Source organism: Mus musculus, chromosome 6 (genome assembly GCF_000001635.26).
Source record: "Mus musculus strain C57BL/6J chromosome 6, GRCm38.p6 C57BL/6J".
NCBI classification, from domain to species: domain Eukaryota; kingdom Metazoa; phylum Chordata; class Mammalia; order Rodentia; family Muridae; genus Mus; species Mus musculus.
This window is the reverse complement of record NC_000072.6, coordinates 52346008-52369406: the sequence shown is the minus strand read 5'-3', so window position 1 is coordinate 52369406 and position 23399 is coordinate 52346008. Positions and strand designations below refer to the sequence as shown.

At 43.6% G+C, this 23399-nt stretch overlaps 1 pseudogene, besides 1 other annotated feature; it reads left to right on the top strand.

Moving 5' to 3' along the window:
* Positions 1183-4243: an enhancer, noted in NCBI's record as "VISTA enhancer mm1524". NCBI's record gives its function as "enhancer in: midbrain (mesencephalon)[4/6]" and the evidence as "EXISTENCE:transgenic organism evidence [ECO:0001131][PMID:17130149]".
* Gm8129 (predicted pseudogene 8129) lies at positions 22404-22717 on the top strand (annotated as a pseudogene).

Genomic DNA, 23399 nt, shown 5'->3' with positions numbered 1-23399 from the left:
AATTTGGAAGCACCATAGGACTTACCCACAGTCATGCAGTAGAAGTCAAACCCACTGCAATTCATTCCAACAGCACCGTAGCTTCACGGTTTTAAACAGCTGTTGGCAAACTGTGGTCTGAGGTTATGGACCAAATGCTGTGAGTCACCTGACCTTGCAGATGTGGCTTCGTCAGAGCTCATGCCTGCATGTCCAGCCAGATACTGCTCATGGATGCACTTACAGCCCCAGAGCTGGGCAGCTACAACAGCAGTCAAGTGGCCCAGAAAGCCTGAACTACATGCCGTCCAGCTCATTCCAGGAGAAGCTTGCCAGCTCCTGTCCTGAAGCATCATTGTTACCGGTTTAGAAGTTGAGATAATCTCCTCTGAGGTTATTAACAGGAGTGACCACACACTGGCCACGGGCTGCTCAATCACCTCTTGAAGAAAGGGAGGGCGACATTTATTAGCTCTGTGGCTTTGAAAGCACTTTATCTTTCTGAGAGTCCGTTTCTTCCCCCAGCCAGAGGCACACAGCAGCTGTGCCTGCTTGTCCTGCTCTGCTATGTCGACGTAAGCAGCAGACAGAAACACTGGTTAGAGATGTAGCCGAGCAGAAAGAATTTGCCATCGATATAATGTGTTCATTGTTTATGGTTTATTGTTTATTGTATTGTTTTGAAACAAACTCACTCTGTGACTCCAGATCACCCTGCCCTGCCTTTGGGGTTACCTTGCAGGTGTATGTCACCATGCCTAGCTATAATAATTGGCATAATTTAATACTGTTTGGTTTATGTGCTCTAGGAAACTTATTTCTAACAGAACCAGGAGCTGGAAGTCTGAGATCAAGGCACCAGCCAAGTCAGCCTCCAGTAAAGGGCCTCTTCTGACGCGTGGAGGACTGTCTGCTGACCACACCCTCACTGTGGGGGGCAGGGAGGGAGACTCAGATTAAGCACCCACTCATATAGCACCCCTTAGCCTTAACCCTATTCATTCTGGCGGGGGCGGGGTCACAGTGATAGTACGCATGAAGCACAGGATTTGAAAGCAGAGGACTTCCTCAGTTCATCTTGGGCCGGTGTCTCAGCCTCTCTGGCTTCTGTCTCCTAATTTCAGAAAAAAAGAATATTTTGGAAAAATTCAAGTAATAGTTCCGCTCCCGTTTTTGGAGGGGTGAAGGTCTTACATAGCCCCAGGCTGACGTGAACCTCACTTTGTAGTTAGGATGACTCTTGATCTTTCTGCCTCCAGACTGTGCCACCACGCAGAGGTTATACAGTGCTGGGAACTGAGCCCAGGGCTTTGTGCATGACAGGCACACTCTCTGCCAGCTGAGTTGCATCCCCAGCCCTACTGTGCCTTCAGCATGTGTGGTTTATTGTTTCATTTCCTGTTAGCTTTCTTTCTTCTATTTGTTTCTTTATATGGCCTCTGTTCTCAAACTTGCAGTCCTCCTGCCTCAGATTCTCCAGTGCTAGACTACAGGTTTGTGCTACCATACCTGGCTACTTGTTTTAGTTTCTTTTATCAGCTTTTATGTTTTTGTTCATCTCGTGAGGACAAGACCACTGTCGTATATCCATCCAGCCATCTCATGGACGTGACACACAAGAAGGAAGTAGAAATAAAGACAAGACTCTGCTTAGCTAAGTCTGTCTCTTTTCTTACCAGAAACAACAACTCTCCCCCTAAAAAAAAAAAAACTATCCATCAGGCAATTGATCACAGCTCATTCAAAGTAATGGTATCAATGGCTACCTCTAATGAGAATAATCTAGAAGGCATCTGTGACCGTGTGTGCCATAAAGTTGGAAGCTTTTTCTTTTTAATTAAAATCAATAGTCACACCCTCATGTTACTGCAGTTATCCAGAAAGAAAAAGCAGCAGGCTGACTTTGGGGGTCACTGGGACAGTCACTTTGTCTCAGGTGGTCTCTGGCAGCCTCCACCGGCATCATCCTGACTCACCAGAGGTACCGAGAACTGACTTGGGAAAACAAGAAAGAGAGACACATTCTCCTGTATCTAAACAGCAAAAGCAGATGCTGAGGCATGGGCAGTAGACAGAGGCCAGCCAGGTCCTCTGTAGGGAATATGGTGGCTTTGCTCTGCGCACCTCCCTCCCCACACAGCCCATGTTCATTAGAGCGGTCACAGTGGAAACACGACCCACCCTGGGGCTTTTGTCCCCTAGCAAAGCCACAGTGAGAAACCCTGAGCCCCAAACTTGATCTGGTGCCTGGTTCTGTCCCAAATGCTCCCAGCCTTTTTAATGAGGCAAGCAGCCAGAGGAGTCTCATTCCCCACAAAAGAAGATCAAGGTCTCAGAAGGCAGGGGAAGTATTAGTTAAAAACCCAGGATCTAAGCAGAGTGGGGAATCCCCATGCCACAGGGACCCGAAGCACCTAAATAATAGTGTGGACATTCCAGAAAGTGTTTAGGTCCAGGGTGAGAGAGGACTGGCTGACCCGATGGCTTCCGTAGCCATCGGCATGAGAAAGATGAATGAGCGCGTGAACAACCAAGCCTGGCTCACTGTAGGACATTTGCTGCAAATATTTTGAAATTCAGATTTTGTCAGGCTGGTGTAACTAGGAAAGCCTCGTTGGAGGAATATGCTAATAAGTCATTAAAGCACACTCACGTCGTGCCATATGGTACGATTGAAACATAAAACAGTGGGCTCTATTCTGTGGCCAGGGTTGGTTGATAAAAGGGAGCCCTGGGGAGAAGATCGTTGCCCCGACCACCGCACTTTATATGCTAACTCTTGTTCCAGGGGCCTGTTGTCTCAAGCAGGCTGGGCAGCCATGTATAAGTGGCACTCCACGGGAGAAGAGTGCCACAGATAACAGGAGTGTAAACTACAAGCTGGCAAAAATATGGTTGCGTGAGGTATGTTTCCGGGTTGGAGTCTTGCTCTTTGAGTTACTAGTAAGTTCTTAGTAATTATATTCTAAGTCCTAGACGTGTGATCTTGTCTTTAAAATAATTAGAGGTAAGATCACCCTGGAAGTGTATGACAGGTAAACAGATGATGGATTGACAGTCTGTGCTCATGGATGCCTTTAATATGCAAGTCAGGCCCAGATCCTCTCTGCATTCAAAAACTAAACTTGGTGCTTTGCGCTTTAATTGCACTGTGGCCTGTGGATCACATTTGAGGAAATATGCAGATACATGCAGAAGCCCTCTAATCACTCCCTGGCTGCAAAAGAACTCCAACCCCACCCCATAGCCTGAATTCAGAGAGGAGAGCCAGCCTCACAGTCTTCAAACCATTGCCTTGGTAACAACTTTCCCCTCAGCCCTGGGCTGTTATGGGGAATATATATTTAGGAAACTCCGGCAGGAATTCTACCTTTTGTTTTTGCTCAAAGAGAAGTCACTTCAAATCCTGAGCATGCAGGCTCATGATTGATAAGACAAATGCCTTCATTACATGTCTCCCCTTTACATTCTGCAAATGTAAATGTCTCGAAAAACCTAAAACCTAAAAAACCTAAAGAGAGAGAGAGAGAGAGAGAAGAAGGAATGATAGACAACAGTCATCTATACAGGAAAGCCAGGGTTAGGTGGGTCCTGCCCACTCTGGCAGGGTGACACCAACCCTTCAACAACCTGAAACCTCAGTGCATTTATCCTGTGCAGCACAGGGCGGGAAGAGTCAGCTAGTCTTGGTTAGCAGGTCTCTGTAGGCACCAGTCTGAGGCTGTGAACATGTGAGAATTTGCAGTTGCTAACTTTAGCACATATGGCCAGTATTCGAACTCCAACCAGAAGAAGGCTTGGCCATTTCTGTAGGTCTGAGGTATTCAGATATACCCATGTCAAACAATACGCTTTCACTCAGGGCTACCTCGACTCCCTACAACATTGTATACTGCTTAAACTGAAAGATAAGCAAGAAACAGGGAGAGGAGGAGAAGAAGGAGAAAGGGGCTTGGTGGGAGAAGGGAGGGAGACTACTGTCCACTCCAGTCTCCAGTACTATATCCAAGGTAAAATGAGAGTACACACCTTTAATCCCAACACTTAAGAAGGAAGACAAAACTAGACCTCTATGAGTTCAAGGCCAGCCTGGTCTCCCAGGCCAGCCATGGCTACCTGGCAAGACTTTGTCTCGAAAAAGAAAAGAAAAAGAAAATCTTGAAAAATCTATGAGGCCAACCAGGCCAAAACCAGGCAGCAGCTTAAGAGAATGAGTTTCACAAAAGATTAAACCTCAGCTCCTTGGGCTTCCCAGAGCTAAGTCCCAAACAAACTGGTAAGAGTAACCGATGATATAGTCTCAACGCTGATTTTCTAATAAGAGGTGAGTTTTCTTTCCTTGGCACGTTCTCTACAGTCTCTAAGCAATGCCTTACCAGCAGCTCATGCTTAATGCCCATCATAAATAATTAACCATCCTATCTCCCAGGACACACCGCTAAAGGAAAAGGTGAGCATTAAAGCAGAGTTTAAACAGTGCTATTTTATTGAAATTACTTTTAATCTCATCTATATTGTTTAGTTTTGTTTTGGTCTGTGTTCTAGCTGAGCTTTTTCCAGACTGCAAATAGAACACATTGCTCAAACAAATCCACACTCCGAACAGTTAGCACCAGATATCCCTGGCTCCAGGCAGGCTCCTCCTCCCAGCACGGCCAGATATATCTGGAGCTAACAGAAGGACAGATTTGCTTCTCAACTTTTATCTCTGTCAGATAGGATCTCTTTTAGACATTTCTGAGATCAAAGAGGTGTGTGTGTGTGGTGTGTTCATTTTAACAAATGCAATACTGTTAGCTGGGGGGTGGGGAGGGATTCAGCCAGGTAGTGGTGGTGTACATCTTAAATCCCAGCACTCAGGAGGCAGAGGCAGGCAGATAACTGTGAGTTCAAGGCCAGCCTGGTCTACAGAGTAAGACTACACATAGAAACCCTTTCTTAAAAAACAAAACAAAAAGGATAATTCAAAAAGTAAAAAATTTTCCCTCTCATAACTTTTTTATTAGATATTTTCTTTATTTACATTTCAAATGCAATCCCCTTTTCTCGTTTCCCCTCCAAAAGCCCCCTATCCCATCCACCCTCTCCCTGCTCACTAACCCACCCACTCCTGCTTTCCTGTCCTGGTATTACCCTACATCAAGCCTTCACAGGACCAAGGGCCTCTCCTCTCCTCTCATTGATGTCCCACAAGGCCATCCTCTGCTACATATGTGGCTGGAGCCATGGGTCCCTCCATGTGTACTCTTTGGTTGGTGGTTTAGTCCCAGGGAGCTCTGGAGATATTGATTAGTTGTTGTTCCTTCTATGGGTTTCCAAACCCCTTCAGCTCCTTGGGTCCTTTCTCAAGCTCCTCCATTGGGGACCCTGTGCTCAGTGCAATGGATGGCTGTGAGCATCCACCTCTGTATTTATCAGGTACTGGCAGAGCCTCTCAGGAAACAGCTCTATCAGGCTCCTGTCAGCAAGCATTTGTTGGCATCCACAATAGTGTCTGGGTTTAGTAACTGTATATGGGATGGATCCCCAGGTAGGACAGTCTCTGGATGGCCATTCCTTCAGTCTCTGCTCCACACTTTGTCTCTGTATCTCCTTCCATGGGTATTTTGATCCCCCTTCTAAGAAGGACCAAAGTACACTTTGATCTACACTTTGATCTTCCTTCTTCTTGAGCTTCATGTGGTGTATGAACTGTATCTTGGGTATTCCAAACTTCTTGGCTAATATCTACTTATTAGTGAGTGCATACCATGTATGTTCTTTTGTGATTGGGTTACCTCACTCAGGATGATATTTTCTAGTTCCATCCATTTGCCTAAGAATTTCATGGAGTCATCGTTTTTAATAGCTGAGTAGTACTCCATTGTGTAAATGTACCACATTTTCTTTATCCATTCCTCTGTTGAGAGACATCTGTGTTCTTTCCAGCTTCTGGCTATTATAAATAAGGCTGCTATGAACATAGTGGAGCATGTGTCCTTATTACCGGTTGGAACATCTTCTGGGTATATGCCCAGGAGTGGTATAGCTGGGTCCTCAGGCAGTACTATGTCCAATTTTCTGAGGAACTGCCAAACTGATTTCCAGAGTGGTTGTACCAGACTTGCAATCCCACCAGCAATGGTGGAGTGTTCCTCTTTCTCCACATCCTCACCAGCATCTGCTGTCACCTGAATTTTTGATCTTAGCCATTCTGACTGGTGTAAGGTGAAATTTCAGGATTGTTTTGATTTGCATTTCCCTGATGACTAAGGATGTCGAACATTTCTTTAGGTGCTTTTCAGCCATTCGGTATTCCTCAGTTGAGAATTCTTTGTTTAGCTCTGTACCCCATTTTAATAGGGTTATTTGGTTCTCTGGAATCTAACTTCTTTAGTTCTTTGTATATACTGGATATTAGCCCTCTATCAGATGGAGGATTGATAAAGATCCTTTCCCAATCTGTTGGTTGCCATTTTGTCTTATTGACAGTGACTTTTGCCTTCAGAAGCTTTGCAATTTTATGAGATCCTGTTGGTCAATTCTTGATCTTAGAGCATCTGTTCAGGAAATTTTCTCCTGTGCCCACTTTCTCCTCTATAAGTTTCAGTGTAATTAGTTTTATGTGGAGGTTCTTGATCCACTTAGACTTGAGCTCTGTACAAGGAGATAAGAATGGATCAATTCTCATCCGTCTACATGATAACCGCCAGTTGTGCCAGCACCATTTGTTGAAAATGCTGACTTTTTTCAACTGGATGGTTTTAGCTCCTTTGTCAAAGATCAAGTGACCATAGGTGTGTGGGTTCATTTCTGGGTCTTCAATTCTATTCCATGCCTGTCACTGTACAAATACCATGCAGTTTTTATCAAAATTGCTCAGTAGTACAGCTTGAGGTCAGGCATGGTGATTTCCCCCAGAAGTTCTTTTATTGTTGAGAATAGTGTCTGCTGTCCTGGGTTTTTTGTTTGTTTGTTATTCCAAATAAATTTGCAAATTGCTCTTCCTAACTCTATGAAGAATTGATTTGGAACTTTAATAGGGATTGCACTGTAGATTGCTTTCAGTAATATGGCCATTTTTACTATATTAATCCTGCCAATCCATGAGCATGGGAGATCTTCCCATCTTCTGAGATTTTCTTCAGTTTCTTTCTTCAGAGACTTGAAGTTCTTGTCATACAGATCTTTCCCTTGCTTAGTCAGAGTCACACCAAGATATTTTATATTATGTGTGACTATTGTGAAAGGTGTTGTTTCTCTATTTTCTTTCTCAACCTGTTTATCCTTTGAGTATAGGAAGGCCACTGATTTATTTGAGTTAATTTTATATCCAGCCACTTTGCTGAAGTTGTGTATCAGGTTTAAGAGTTCTCTGGTGGAAGTTTGTGGGTCACTTATATATACTATCATATCATCTGCAAATAATAATATTTTGACTTCTTTTCCAATTTGTATCCCTTTGACCTCCTTTCATTGTCTAATTGCTCTGGCTAGGACTTCAAGTACTCTATTGAACAGGTAGAGAGAGAGTCGACAGTTTTGTCTAGTCCCTGATTTTAATGGGATTGCTTCAAGTTTCTCTCCATTTAGTTTGATGTTGGCTACTGCTTTGCTGTATATTGCTTTTACTATGTTTATGTATGGGCCTTGAATTCCTGAATCTTTCCAAGACTTTTATCATGAAGGGGTGTTGGATTTTGTCAAATGCTTTCTCAGCATCTAATGAAATGATCATGTGTTTTCTTTCTTTGAGTTTGTTTATATAGTGGATTACATTGATGGATTTCCATATATTGAACCATCCCTGCATCACTGTGATGAAGCCTACTTGATCATGATGGATGATCGTTTTGATGTGTTCTTGGATTCAATTTGCAAGAATTTTATTGAGTATTTTTGCATCGACGTTCATAAGGGAAATTGGTCAGAAGTTCTCTTTCTTTGTTGGGTCTTTGTATGGCTTAGGTATCAGAATAATTGTGGCTTCATAGAATGAATTGGGTAGTGTTCCATCTGCTTCTATTTTTTGGAATAGTTTGAATAGTATTGGTATTAGGTCTTCTTTGAAGGTCTGATAGAACTCTGTACTAAACCCATCTGGTCCTGCTTCTATTTCTTTAGGGGATATGGGACTATTTAGATCATTAATCTAATCCTGATTTAACTTTGGTACCTGGTATCTGTCTAGAAATTTGTCCATTTCGTCCAGGTTTTCCAGTTTTATTGAGTATAGCCTTTTGTAGTAGGATCTGATGATGCTTTGGATTTCCTCGGGTTCTGTTATGTCTCCCTTTTCATTTCTGATTTTGTTAATTAGGATACTGTCCCTGTGCCCTCTAGTTAGTCTGGCTAAGGGTTTAATCTATCTTGTTGATTTTCTCAAACAAACAAACAAACACAAACAAACAAACAAACAAACAACAACAAAACCCCAACTCCTGGTTTGGTTGACTCTTTGTATAGTTCTTTTTGTTTCTACTTGGTTGATTTCAGTCCTGAGTTTGATTATTTCCTGCCGTCTACTCCTCTTGGGTGAATTTGCTTCCTTTTGTTCTAGAGCCTTTCGGGTGTGCTGTTAAGCTGCTAGTGTATGCTCTCTCCAGTTTCTTTTTGGGAGGCACTCAGAGCTATGAGTTTTCCTCTTAGCACTGTTTTCATTATGTCCCATAAATTTGGGTATGTTGTGCCTTCTTAAATTCTAAAAAGTCTTTAATTTCTTTTTTTATTCTTCCTTGACCAAGTTATCATTGAGTAGAGTGTTCTTCATCTTCCACATGTGTGTGGGCTTTCTCTTATTTATGTTGTTATTGAAGATCAGCCTTAGTCAGTGATAATCTGATAGGATGCATGGGATTATTTCAATCTTCTTATATCTGTTGAGGCCTGTTTTGTGACCTATTATATGGCCAGTTTTGAAGAAGGTACTGTGAGGTGCTAAGAAGAAAGTATATTCTTTTGTTTTAGGGTAAAATGTTCTATAGATATCTGTTAAGTCCATTTGGTCCATCACTTCTGTTAATTTCTCTGTGTATCTATTTAGTTTCTGATTCCATGATCTGCCCATTGATGAGAGTGGGGTGTTGAAGTCTCCCACTGTCATTGTGTGAGGCGCAATGTGTGCTTTGAGCTTCAGCAAAGTTTCTTTTATGAATGTGGGTGCCCTTACATTTGGAGCATAGATGTTCAGAACTGAGAGTTCATCTTGGTAGATTTTGCCTTTGATGAGAATGAAGTGCCCCTTCTTGTCTTTTTTGATAACTTTTGGTTGAAAGTCCATTTTATTCGATATTAGAATGACTACTCCAGCTTGTTTCTTGGGACCATTTGCTTGGAAAACTGTTTTCCAGCCTTTTACTCTGAGGTAGTGTTTGTCTTTGTCACTGAGGTGGGTTTCCTGTATGCAGCAAAATGTTGGGTCCTGTTTACATATCCAGGCTGTTAGTCTATATCTTTCTATTGGGGAATTTAGTTCATAGATATTAAGAGATATTAAGGAAAAGTAATTGTTGCTTCCTGTTATTTTTGTTGTTAGCGGTGTAATTATGTTTATGTGGCTATCTTCTTTTCGGTTTATTAAGATTATTTTCTTGCTATTTCTAGGGTGTACTTTCCCTTCTTTTGTTGGAGTTTTCCATTTATTTTCCTTTGAAGGTCTGGATTTGTGGAAAAATATTGTGTAAATTTGTTTTTGTCATGGAATATCTTGGTTTTGCCATTTATGATAATTGAGATTTTGCTGGGTATATTAGTCTGGGCTGGCCTTTATGATCTCTTAGGGTCTATATGACATCTGCCCAGGATCTTCTGGCTTTCATAGTCTCTGGGGAGAAGTCATGTATAATTCTGATAGGCCCGCCTTTGTATGTTACTTGACCTTTTTCCCTTACAGCTTTTAATAGTCTATCTTTATTTAGTGCATTTTTTGTTCTGATTATTATGTGTCGGGAGGAATTTCTTTTCTAGTCCAATCTCTTTGGAGTTCTGTAGGCTCCTTGTATGTTTATGGGCATTTCTTTCTTTAGGTTAGGGAAGTTTTCTTCTATAATTTTGTTGAAGATATTTACTGGCCCTTTAAGTTGGGAATCTTCATTCTCTTCTATAACTATTATCCTTAGGTTTGTTCTTCTCATTGTGTCCAGGATTTCCTGGGTGTTTGGAGTTAGGAGGTTTTTGCATTTTGCACTTTCTTTGACTGTTGTGTCAATGTTTTCTTTGGTATCTTCTGCACCTGAAATTCTCTCTTCTATCTCTTGTATTCTGTTGATGATGCTTGCATCTATGACTCCTGATTTCTTTCCTAGGTTTTCTATCTCCAAAGTTGTCTCCCTTTGTAATTTCTTTATTGTTTCTACTTCCATTTTTGGATTGTAGGTGGTTTTGTTCAATTCCTTCACCTGTTTGATCATGTTTTCCTGTAATTCTTTAAGGAATTTTTGTGTTTCCTCTTTAAGGGCTTCTACCTGTTTACCTGTGTTCTGTATTTCTTTACGGGAGTTATTTATGTCATTCTTAAAGTCCTCTATCAGCATCATGAGATGTGATTTTATATCCAAATCTTGCTTTTCTGGTGTGTTGGGGTATCCAGGACTTGCTGTTGTGAGAGAACTTGGTTCTGATGATGCCATGTAGTATCTTTTTGTAAGTTTCTTGTGCTTGCCTTTTGCCATCTGGTTATGTCTGGTGTTAGTTGGTCTTGCTGTCTCTGGATTGAGCTTGTCCTTCCTGTGGGCCTGTAAGCCTCTGTCAGCACTCCTGGGAGACTAGTTCTCCCCTGGCAGGACACTTACACAGAGGGCTGCAGAATAGCCCCAACTCCTACACGCAGTTGGACACTGGAAGGACCTTGTCCCTGCTCCACCATTCTCGCACTTTGTGCACTCCTGGCTGGTCCTGCCTTAGATAGTCACTCTGAGCCCAGAAGTCAGAGCACACCCTGGAGACCAGCTGGAAGGACCCATGCACAAAGGGCTGTGGAACAGTCCCAGCTCCTGGGTGCAAATGGCGGCCGGAAGACCTTTCATAACTTTCCAGAGGGCAAAATGTGAGTTTTTAGTTCATCTGAGAGATTTAACAGTGCTGGCTAATTTCTAGTTCCTCTGTTAATCCTTAGCGCTTTGCTGACTCAAAGGTCACAGAACCCAAGAATCTGGTAAACAAGGGGCTCTGCTAAAACTGCAGGAAACAACCTGTTACCAGGTCTGTGGTTGAAACTTTCCTTTTCAGAGTGGTGGTGTCCCTGCAGTCCCCCTCACCCACAGCCTGTTACTCTCTGCATGGACTGTTGTCCTATGACCACAAGCAGTGGCTAGCACACCAGTACTCCAAGGAGAGAGGTTTCAGTATGCAGTGCCTTTCTGGCCAATTCTTTCCATATTTCACTACTAGGTTACTATCTGAAGACAGTGAAGAGATGCTCAGAAGATGTGTGTGGAACCAGACACTGGTGTTAGCTATAACGCCTCTCCACATCCTGGCTGGGGACTGAGCTACAGGAAATGAGCTATGCAATGAGCCAGGGTACAGGAATGATGGGTCTTGGGGTGGGTGGTAGAGAGGGATATGATGCATATGAGCAAGGCACAATGATATATTGTGAAATAGCTAATAAAACCATTATTTTGGCAGTGAGTGCATGAGCAGAGGCCATCAAGGCCCTTGTGAGGCCTCAGGCCATCAAGCCCAAGATGTCAAAGGGCCCTAGGTGCAAACTCAGCCATCTTGCTTTCATCGCTCACCCCAAGCTTGGGAAGTGGATTCGAAGCTACATGGCCAAGAGTCAAAGGCTCTGCTAATCAAAACCTAAGGTTCAAACAAGGCAGAGGCCAAACCTCCAGCTAAGGCCCAGGCTTCAGCTCCAGCCCAGGCTCCCAAGGGTGCCCAGGCCCCTGTGAAGGCACCATAGAAAAGGCTCCTACCAGTGTGAAGACAGATGAACTGCTGTGACACAGCTACCCACACACTATTTACAGATGACCAGTGTCCTATGCTGTTTTTACAAATAAACTTAAGCCAAGAAAAAAAAATTATTTTATAAACTAACATAATAACTTAAGAGAGAGTCAGGTAGACAGACCTGGGCACTCTCTGCCTCCTATTGAAAGTACACACCACCACCAGTATGGCTTGTTGCCCAAAAGGTATCGAGGAATCTAATCAAGCTGATTATCGTGATGCAATCCAGAAGAAAAGGTTCCGTATTACAGAAAGCAGAGGGACAAACCTGGAAAGTTCCAAATGTAAAAACACAAAGAGTCAGACCTAGTTTCTTCAACCAATAAATTCCAAGAAAACTACAAAGAAGCAGGTGGAAGGTTTCAGTGGAAGGAGGAGTTGGAAAGAGAACAACCAATCCATGTCCTCATTGTATCTGGAACCGCTACAACTAGATACAATACAACTAGCTACAATGTAACTAGATACAATGCAACTAGAACAGAAGAAAGAGCCAGGCTGGTGACACATCTTTAATCCCAACACTTGTGAGGCAGAAGCTGGAGGAACTCTATGAGTTCAAGGCCAGCCTGACCTACATAGTGAGTTCTAAGATAGCCAGGCTACACAGAGAAACCCTGTCTCCAAAGAAAGAGAGAAAGAAACAGAGAAACCCTGTCTCCAAAGAAAGAGAGAAAGAAAGAAGAAAGGAGAGAAAGAGAGAGAGAGAGAGAGAGAGAGAGAGAGAGAGAGAGAAGATTTGAAGGAGTGCAGAAATGATTTGCTTAACATTGATATTGAGGATTTGTTGTCAGTCTAAGTAGGATGATGGTGCTACTTTGGTTTCAGAGTCTTTTAAAGATGTGCATGGAAATACTTGTGGGTGGGGTAACAGGACAGCCAGTGGGTTGGAAACAGAGGCCTATATGAAGTAAGACTGGCCATATCTGATAAGTGCAGATGGGTGACAGATATCTAGGAGACTGATTGTGGTGTTTCTCCTGTTTATATGCTTGGGATTTTTCCAACTGTCTCCAGAGAAGCTGTCTTTTAAGTCCTGTAGTTGCCCACATTCTGGGCTTGATTTCCGTGTACTATTTAACATGCTCAGGTGTGCTCAGAGATGCTGTTGGTAACCAGAAGTATCTAGAGACTCGACTGTAGAAGTTTTATTTGGGGCAATAACCAAAATGCATAGGTTATTTTCATGCTTCTATCAGGAGATACATAATGCCATCAATAAAAAGGTTTTAGAAGTTAGTTTTCCCCACTGAAAAGTAGAAATGCTTACTAGAGAACTAATATTCAGGATGAATTATTTATTGAAGTAAAGAAACAGGCAGAGCACCTCATGGATGTCAGATTTTTTTTTCCTGCAATCCTTCAACAACCTTACTAAGAAGCCCCATTATTTATTGAACCAATTTTTGAAACATTATTTTTTATTATTGTGTGTGGATGTGCATGGGCATGCATATGCGGAGGCCAAAGGAAGACATCGAGTGGCTTCTTCCATAGGTCTCTAATTTATTTCAGAGACAAAGTCTCTCCCTGAGCCAGAAACTCACTTTTCAGCTAGCCTGGCCAGCCAGCAAAATCCCACAGTCCACCTGCCCCTGACCTCCCAGTCCTAGGAATACAGGCATATACAGCCATGCTCAGCTTTGATGTGGCTGCTGGGGATTCAAACTCAAGTTTTCTTATTTACACAGCAAAAATTCTTACCCTCAGAGCCAAACATCTACCCAGCCCTGGATCAAGTTTTAAGTACAATTACATTCCAGATCTTCCATGATCTATTTCTAAGTCCAACACACACACACACACACACACACACACACACACACACACACACTCACGCACCTGTCCACTGCAGTGCTAGGGAATCAAGCCTAGGCTATGAAAATACCAAACAAGTGTTCCACTACTGAGCTACATCCTCAGGCTGACCCACATATACTAAAGCACAGGAACAAGAGGCTGGACAGATGCCTGAGCAATTAAGAACACTCATTGCTCAGAGAAGTGTCTTAGTTAGGATTTTACTCCTGTGAAGAGACACCATGACCAAGGCAACTCTAATAAAGGCAAACATTTAATTGGGGCTGGCTTACAGATTCAAAGGTTCAGTCCATTATCATCAAGGTGGGAGCATGGTGGCATCCAGACAGGCATAGCATGCTGGAATAGCTGAAAGTTCTATATCTTCACCCAAAGGAAGCCAGGAGCAGACTGGCTTCAGGCAGAGATGAGTAATGTCTTAAAGCCTACACCCACAGTGACATACTTCCTCCAACATGGCCACACCTTCTCATAGTTACACTTCTTGGGCCAAACATATTCAAAACACCACATTCCACTCCCTGGCCCCCATAGGCTTGTTCAAACACATGAATCTACAGGGGTCATATTGAGCTATATCATAATGTGAAATACATTGAGTCTGATGTAAAAAGTCCCATAGTCTATAACAGTCTCAACAATGTTAAAAGTCCAAAATTCAGTTTCTTCTGAGATTCATGCTATCTCTTAAGTGTAATCCCTTAAGAAATCAAAATCAAAGCAGATCATATACCTCTAATATCATGCAGGATATATATTACCATTCCAAATTGTCATGGTGAGGAAATAATGAATAAAAGCAAGACAGAAAACCAGCTGGGCAAACTCCAAACTCCATGTCTCCATATCTGATATCAATGTACTCTTCAGAGCTCCACTTCTTTTCATCCTTGTAGACTGCTGTTGACAGATCTGGCATTCAGCGGCAACAAACTGTGTTCTCTAGGGCTGTTTCCATTCCTAGTTAGCAGCTTTCCTCAGCAGATATCCCACAGCCCTGGCATCTCCAACATCTTGGGGTCTCCAAGACAACTTCAACTTTATAGCTTCTCGTTCCAGTGTCTGGGATCCACACATGATCTTCTGGACTCCTCCCAAGGGCTTGGGTGACTTCTCCAGCTCTGTCCTCTACACTTTGACTCCGCTCCACTGCTGCTGCTGTTTCTGGTGGCCATCCAACTTCCTCCAACAAGACCACACCTAATCCAACAAGGCCATACTTTCTAATAGTGCCACTCCCTGAGTCAAGCATATACAAACCACCACAAGAACCCAGTTTCAATTCCCAGAACCCTCAAGGTGGCTCATAACTACCTGTAACTCCTGTCCCAGGTGATCTGACACCCTCTTCTGTTCTCTGTAAGCATCAGGCATTCATCTGGCAAAATATCATCCACAAAAAAGGAAATAATTATTAAAAGCAAACGTAAAGCATAGGGCTGGTGAGATGATACACAGGTGAGAAATGGATGATTCAAACCTAATGACCTGGGTTTGATCCCTGGAACCCAGGCAAAGGTGGATTAGAACTGACTCTACAATGTTGTCTTCTGTCTGCCACACAAGCACCATGGCATTCAAACTCCTCTATACACAATCACAATAATAATTAGCTATTTTAAGGAAAACTTTGAAAAGCACATGGATGAGTCCATATGAACTATATATATGACCTTGGCCCCCACAGTCACTTCACAGTGTAGATATGCCATTTAAGAAAGATAAGCCCCAGGCTGGCCATGGTGCTGGCGTATGCCTTTAACCTTGTGGGGAGGTTTAATATGCCTGCACACATGTACAACATGCACACACAATAAAATAAAATAATGCTTAAAAATTAGTTCAAAAAATACTAAGACATTGGTAAGGTAGCACTGGGGAGACAGAGGCTCTCTGTGAGTTTGAGCTATCCTGGGCTACATAGTGAATTCTAGGCTAGTCAGGGATACATAGTAAGACCATGTCTCAAAAAACAATAAAACAAAACAAAATGAAACAAAAAGAAAGAAAGATAAGCAACAAGCCTACTTAGAAGTTGGCTCTTTAAAGGGAGTCAGGGTTGTCTATGTAACAAAATGACAAAGGGATTTTACTGTGTCCTGTGGTTGAAAAAAAAAACACCTACTGGCTCTCTTGAGAACCCAGTGAGGTCTCCAGGCAGCACTGATAGCACCTGTGACATTCAGCTGACCCTAAAGTCTTTGTAGCTATATGCTGTGCAATTTTGGGCATCAGCTCTGTGGTACTGGGATACTTGTCTCACTACCTGGACTTTGGCTACAAACTTTTTTACTGCTGTTTGGAATAGAGCATACCCAGTTGCTTGACCCTACTTGAGCCTCAAGTGTGGTGTGCAACAGCCTCCTCAGCCTCCATCAGAAGCCCTCCAATGGCTGGAAGGCAGAAGCCAGGAGCACATAGCCAGCCGCTCTCTTGAGGGAGATCACAAGCTATGTTTTATCCATTATTGCTTGTATGTTTCAGCGTCTCCCAGAAAGCTAAAACTTTCCAGTTAGGAATAGAAAAATACCACTCCACTCACAGAGAATTCCAAAGCTACATCATGCTCCTTTAGAGAACTTGTCTTGTTCCTTACTCTTACACATTAACAATTCTCCAGCAGACAAGACCTGCTGAAGACAACGATCAGCTCATGTGGTCTTTATGAGAATACCGGGCAACCTTGAGTGTCTCCTTATAAGGCAGCCATTCTTGTTTCTAGAAGGGGGTGGGGGGAGCCATACCATGTCATGGAAAATGTTGAGCAGAGTCCTAATAGATTACAAGGCTGGGGAGAGTTATTCTGATTTGGGGGTGTCTTCCAAAGGAGTAGATAAAGGGCTTTCCTTGGCTACATCTCTCTCAGCACTGGACCCCTTGCTCCCTTGGGACATTCTAGGAATACCTGGCAGGCACAGTCAGTTGTGAATAGTGACAGAAACGGCACAGTTCCCCAAGCCCCATGCTACTGGGTCAAATTCTCCATAGTCACCGAGATTACTTACTTGTAGCCATGTTTTCACCACAGTTCCAAAACAAAACCACCATCCTGTTCCCTTTTCTGCCAGCCAGACATAGTTGATCATTTTCCTAATTGCCATTACACATGCTTCAGTCTCTCTAGCTATTTAATGACATCACCAGGTAATCCATAACAGCAATTATACATCAGAACTGCCAGGGACTATTGGACAAATGCATAATGGGGCATTTTAAAAGTGCTTAAAATGTAATGCTAATTAGGAAGGGTATCAGATATGATACTTACCACAATAGGGAGCGTGTTGGAATTTCTGTCATAGAAAGAAAAGCAATGGTGTTTATTAGGACTTACAGTCTGTGGGCATAAGGATAAAGTCTGAGGATGTGGAAATCATTTGGTGCAGGTATAATGTACAATTTTCATTGCCCATTTGTCAAGTTAGCCTCCATTAACTATTGCATTTTCCTAAGTATTAAATGCTGTCTTAGTTAGGGATTCCATTGCTGTGAAGAGATACTGTGACTAAAGCAACTCTTATAAAAGAAAACATTTAATTGGGGGGGGGGCTTACAGTTCAGAGGTTCAGTTCATTGTTATCATGATGGGAAGCATGGCAGCATCCAGGCAGACATGGTTCTGGAGAAGGAACTAAGAGTTCTACATCTTGATCCAAAGGTAGACAAGAGAATACTGGCTCCCAGGCATCTACAAGGGTCTCAAGGTCCACCCCCACAGCAGAACACTTCCTTCAAGGTCACACCTACTCCAACAAGGTCACACCTAATAGTGCCACTCCATGGGCCAAGCATATTCAAACCACCACATTTATTGGACTCAGATCACCAGACTTCATTCACTTCCTTGGTTTGATTCCCATTGCTGTGACAAACAGCATGGTCAAAGGCAACTTGGAGAAAGGGTAGATTTGGCTTATTACAGGTAATAGTCTACCATGAAGGGAAACCGAAGGAAACACTAAAAGCAAAGGCCACAGAGAGGTGCTGCTTACTGGTTTACTCCTTGTGGTTTGCTCAGTCTGCTTTCTCATACAAACTGGGACCACCTACCCCCAAATTCTTACTTTTACTCTACAATTGTTTGAATGTTTTGTTTTTGTTTTTGTCGTCTAATTACCACAGCTATAGGGAGAGGGATGCTAATTTTGGAGACAAGGTCTTACTATGTAACCCTGGCTTGCCTAACGCTCACTATGTAGACCAGGATAGCCTTGAGCTCATAGAGACTTGTTTGACTTTGCATCCTGAGTCCTTACATTAAAGGCATGTATCACCATGCCAAGCACATTTGACCTTTGATGGTGTATCAATTCTTGAAGCAATATTTACCTCCGAAAGAAGGGTACAAACACCAGGCTTGCTGATGTAGGCCTTTAATCCCAGCACTTGGAGGCAAAGGCTGGTGTATCTCTGAGAGTTTGAGGCCAGCCTGCTTTTTTTTATACAAAGTAGGACCAAGTACCCAAGGGTAGTACAGCTCTCAGTGCCTCAGGCCCTCCCACATCCATCACTCACCAAGAAAATCCTTACATAGTGAATTCCAGGACATCCAAGGCTATGTAGAGAGACCCTGTCTCAAAGGAAGGAAGGAAGGAAGGAAGGAAGGAAGGAAGGAAGGAAGTGTGAGGAGCCGCCCTCACATTTGCCATTATAAGATGGCGCTGACAGCTGTGTTCTAAGTAGTAAACATAATCTGCACACGTGCAGGGGCAGTTTTCCCGCCATGTGTTCTGCCTTTCCCGTGATGACAACTGGGCCGATGGGCTGCAGCCAATCAGGGAGTAATACGTCCTAGGCGGAGGATAATTCTCCTTAAAAGGGACGGGGTTTTGCCATTCTCTCTCTTGTTTTCTTGTTCTTGTTCTTTTTCTTGCTTTCTTTCTCTCTCTTGCCCTCGCTCTTGCACTCTTGCACTCTTGCGCTCTGGCTCCTAAAGATGTAAGCAATAGAGCTCTTGCTCTCTTGCTCTCTGGCTCCTGAAGATGTAAGCAATAAAACTTTGCCGCAGAAGATTCTGGTTTGTTGCGTTCTTCCTGGCCGGTCGCGAGAACGCGGGTAAGAGTTGGTGCCGAAACCCGGGATGAGAAGACCCGGGACGAGAAGACCTGGGACGAGAAGACCTGGGACGAGAAAACCTGGGACGGTTACCATCACCGGCGCAAGGAAGATCCCTCATTCCGGAACCAGAACTGCGGGTCATGGTAATGAAGTGTTCCCGTAAAACAGACTGTTGAGAAGGATCCAGCCTGGATTCAGAACTCCTCAGCTGGGGAACGGTGGTAATGAAGTGTTCCCGTAAAACAGACTGTTGAGAAGGATTCAACTGCGTGAATTCAGAACTCTTCAGCTGGGGAACAGGGTACCCGTAAGTATAGCTTTACAAGGTAAGTCTGGCCTTGAACTTTCTAAGGAAATTCAAGACAGTCTATCAGAAGTAAAGTGGGAAATAGCTTTACAAGGTATGTTTGGCCTTGAACTTTCTCTAGTGTTAGGAGCCTTTTTGTTCCTTTTCACATGTTATCAAGCGGTTAAGGCAGGGCTGAAAATTCTGGATGAAATTCAGGGCAATCTATCAGAAGTAAAGCGGGGAGAGAGAGTAGGAGCAAAGAGGAAATATGGTACACAAAATAAGTATACAGGCCTTTCCACGGGTCTTGAACCCGAGGAAAAGTTTAGGTCAGGTAAGAATACCTGGGGAGAGATTAGAAGGAAAGAAAAGAAAAAAGATCAATTAGCGGAGGTCTCTAGGAGAAGGAGACTATACTCATCACTAGATGAGCTCAAGGAGCCAGTTCTTAATAGTTCTGAATCAGATGAAAAGGCTATTAGGGCCTGGAAGGCGCTCTCCCGAGCAGGTGAAGCCACTCGACAACTAACAAAGATCGTCCAGAGACCTCAGGAGTCATTCTCAGATTTTGTGGCCAGAATGACAGAGGCAGCAGAGCGTATTTTTGGAGATTCAGAGCAAGCCGCACCTCTGGTAGAATAGCTCATTTATGAGCAAGCCACACAGGAGTGCAGAGCGGCCATAGCCCCAAGAAAGAACAAAGGTTTACAAGACTGGCTCAGGGTTTGTCAGGAGCTTGGGGGAACTCTCATTATGCGTTACTTCCATTCAGTATGAGAATTTTACTAGGGCAGCTAATTTGTCAAAAAGTCTTTCTCAGTATATGTTACAGAATTGGACGGCTGAATTTGAACAGATCCTTCGGGAATTGAGACTTGCCATCATTCAGGTCAACTCCACGCGCTTGGACCTGTCCCTGATCAAAGGATTACCCAATTGGATCTCCTCAGCATTTTCCTTCTTTAAAGAATGGGTATGGGTGGGATTATTTGGAGATACACTTTGCTGTGGATTAGTGTTGCTTCTTTGGTTGGTCTGTAAGCTTAAGGCCCAAACTAGGAGAGACAAGGTGGTTATTGCCCAGGCACTTGCAGTACTAGAACATGGTGCTTCCCCTGATATATCTATGCTTAAGCAATAGGTCGCTGGCCATTCAGCTCTTGCACCCCACGAGGCTAGTCTCATTGCACGGGATAGAGTGAGTGTGCTTCAGCAGCCCGAGAGAGTTGCACGGCTAAGCACTGCAGTAGAAGGGCTCTGCGGCATATATGAGGCTATTCTAGGGAGACATGTCATCTTTCAAGAAGGTTGAGTGTCCAAGTGTCCTTCTCCCCAGGTAAAACGACACGGGAGCAGGTCAAGGTTGCTCTGGGTAAAAGCCTGTGAGCCTAAGAGCTAATCCTGTACATGGCTCCTTTACCTGCACACTGGGGATTTGACCTCTATCTCCACTCTCATTAATATGGGTGGCCTATTGCTCTTATTAAAAGAAAAGGGGGATCTGTGAGGAGCCGCCCTCACATTTGCCATTATAAGATGGCGCTGACAGCTGTGTTCTAAGTAGTAAACATAATCTGCACACGTGCAGGGGCAGTTTTCCCGCCATGTGTTCTGCCTTTCCCGTGATGACAAATGGGCCAATGGGCTGCAGCCAATCAGGGAGTAATACGTCCTAGGCGGAGGATAATTCTCCTTAAAAGGGACGGGGTTTTGCCATTCTCTCTCTTGCTTTCTTGTTCTTGTTCTTTTTCTTGCTTTCTTTCTCTCTCTTGCCCTCGCTCTTGCACTCTTGCGCTCTGGCTCCTAAAGATGTAAGCAATAGAGCTCTTGCTCTCTTGCTCTCTGGCTCCTGAAGATGTAAGCAATAAAACTTTGCCGCAGAAGATTCCGGTTTGTTGCGTTCTTCCTGGCCGGTCGCGAGAACACGGGTAAGAAGGAAGGGGAAGGGGAAGGAAGGAAGGAAGGAAGGAAGGAAGGGAAAGGAAGGAAGGAAGAAAGGAAGAAAGGAAGAAAGAGAAAGGAAGGAAGGAAGAAAGGAAGGAAGGGAGGGAGGAAGGAAGGGAGGGAGGAAGGAAGGAAGTGGAATATCTCGTCTTCTTCTCTATTATGATGGGATACCCTGAATATCAAATATCAGACATAAAAAGATTTAAGCACCTAGAACACAACAAAACTGACAATAATTCAGAATATGGATGTGTGATTAGAAAAGAACTTCCAGCAAGCATACTTATTCTTCAGCATAGGAATATCCAGCCGCTCGTGTCATACAACTTCCTCACCATACACTGATATAATTTGTATATGCAATTATTAATAGTAGCTGCAGAAAAAGCACATCAACTAGTGTTAAGGAAGGAAATATTGGTAGAAATTAGCCTGGAAATGTTTATCTTTCTGTGTTTCCCTGTCATGAGCCATGACTCAAGCCATTGGGGATAGAAGAAGAGATAATTCTGGGTGTCATGTTAAGAGGAAACTGGGTGACAGTTTGGCCCAAGCATGTGATGCAGTGTCTGGGGAGTTAGTCTCAGAGCACAAACTCGGGTGGTTCATGTGTTCACAAACTCTGAGGGGTCATCCGAAGTGCTGCTGGCAACAAGGACAAAAAGGAACGCCATGCCTTTGACATTTCTTCATATAAGGTTTCATTTGGACATCATCAATGTTCCTCATGAATAGTCCAGTAGAGAAGAGGAAAGGGAAAACTGCAGGTGAAGGCTCCAGTATTTCAGGACATCATTCACCAGGAGGGGTAAAAGGATCCAATACAGAGACATAGACAGAGTCAAAGACTGCAGATCTCTTCTGAAGCCATTCACAGTCTAGCCCTAACATTATTCAATCTCTTTGTCTAACCTGGCAGCTGAGGGCAGGGGATGAGGAGGATGAGGAACAAGACATCACAGTTTTTATTAAGGGGAAGGAGGAGGTATATGAACATTCTTGAAAATCTCTCATTTTGGAGCTGAAGCGACCCAAACCCGAAAGAATAAGGGTCCTGGGCAAAGTGTCAAGTGGGAGGAAGGGGACAAGAGATAAAGACAAAAGCAGTAGCTGAGGCCAGGAGGTCTTATATAAGCTGATGACTTTTTTTTTAAAAATATTTATTTATTTATTTATCATATGTAAGTACACTGTAGCTGTCTTCAGACACTCCAGAAGAGGGCATCAGATTTCGCTGCTCATGGTTGTGAGCCACCATGTGGTTGCCGGGACTTGAACTCGGGACCTCTGGAAGAGCAGTCGGCGCTCCCAACCACTGAGCCATCTCGCCAGCCCAAGCTGATGACTTATTAAGTTTATTAAGAAGTACAACATCCTTTTCCCATTCTCTTCGGTTCTCGTCGCTGTGCGGACGCCAGAGCCGAGCCAGCATCGCCATGCCTCGGAAAATTGAGGAGATCAAGGACTTTCTGCTGACAGCCCGGCAGAAGGATGCCAAGTCTGTCAAGATCAAGAAGAACAAGGATAATGTGAAGTTCAAGGTTCGCTGCAGCAGGTACCTTTACACCCTGGTTATCACAGACAAGGAAAAGGCAGAGAAGCTGAAGCAGTCCCTACCCCCGGGTTTGGCAGTGAAGGATCTGAAATGAACCAGCCCTCTGCGTGTGACTATTAAAAACCCTGAAAAGTCAAAAAAAAAAAAAAAAAAAAAAAAAAAAAAAAAAAAAAGTACAACATCAAGCCGGGTGGTGGTGGTGCACACCTTTATTCCCAACATTCCAGAGGCAAAGCAGAGAGATCACTGTGAGTATGAAGCCAGCCTGGTCTACAGAGTGAGTTTCAGGACAACCCCAGCTACATAAAGAGACACAGTCTGGCAAAGGAAAAGAAAAGGAAAAGAAAAGGGAAAGAAAAGAAAAAGAAAAGGAAGAGGGAGAGAGGAGAGAGAGAGAGAGAGAGAGAGAGAGAGAGAGAGAGAGAGAGAGAGAGAAAGGAGGAATGGAGGGGAGAGGAGAGGGGAGAGGAGAGGAGAAGGGAGAGGAGGGAAAAGGAGGGAAGGGAAGGGAAAGGAAGAGGAGAAGAGGAGAGGAGAGGAGAAGAGAGGAGAGGAGAGGAGAGGAGAGGAGAGGAGAGGAGAGGAGAGGAGAGGAGAGGAGAGGAGAGGAGAGGAGAGGAGAGGAGAGAAGGACATAGGGAACTACTATGGAGATAGGAAGTGGGGACAAAAGGATCCTCCCTCTGTACCTCCTACCCCAACTGAAGTGTGCAGGCCGGCTAACCTGGACTGCACAGTACATCAACAAACAAGGAAGGGAGATCCTGCTTCAAACAAGATGTCGTCTGATCTCCATACACATGCCATGACAGTCAC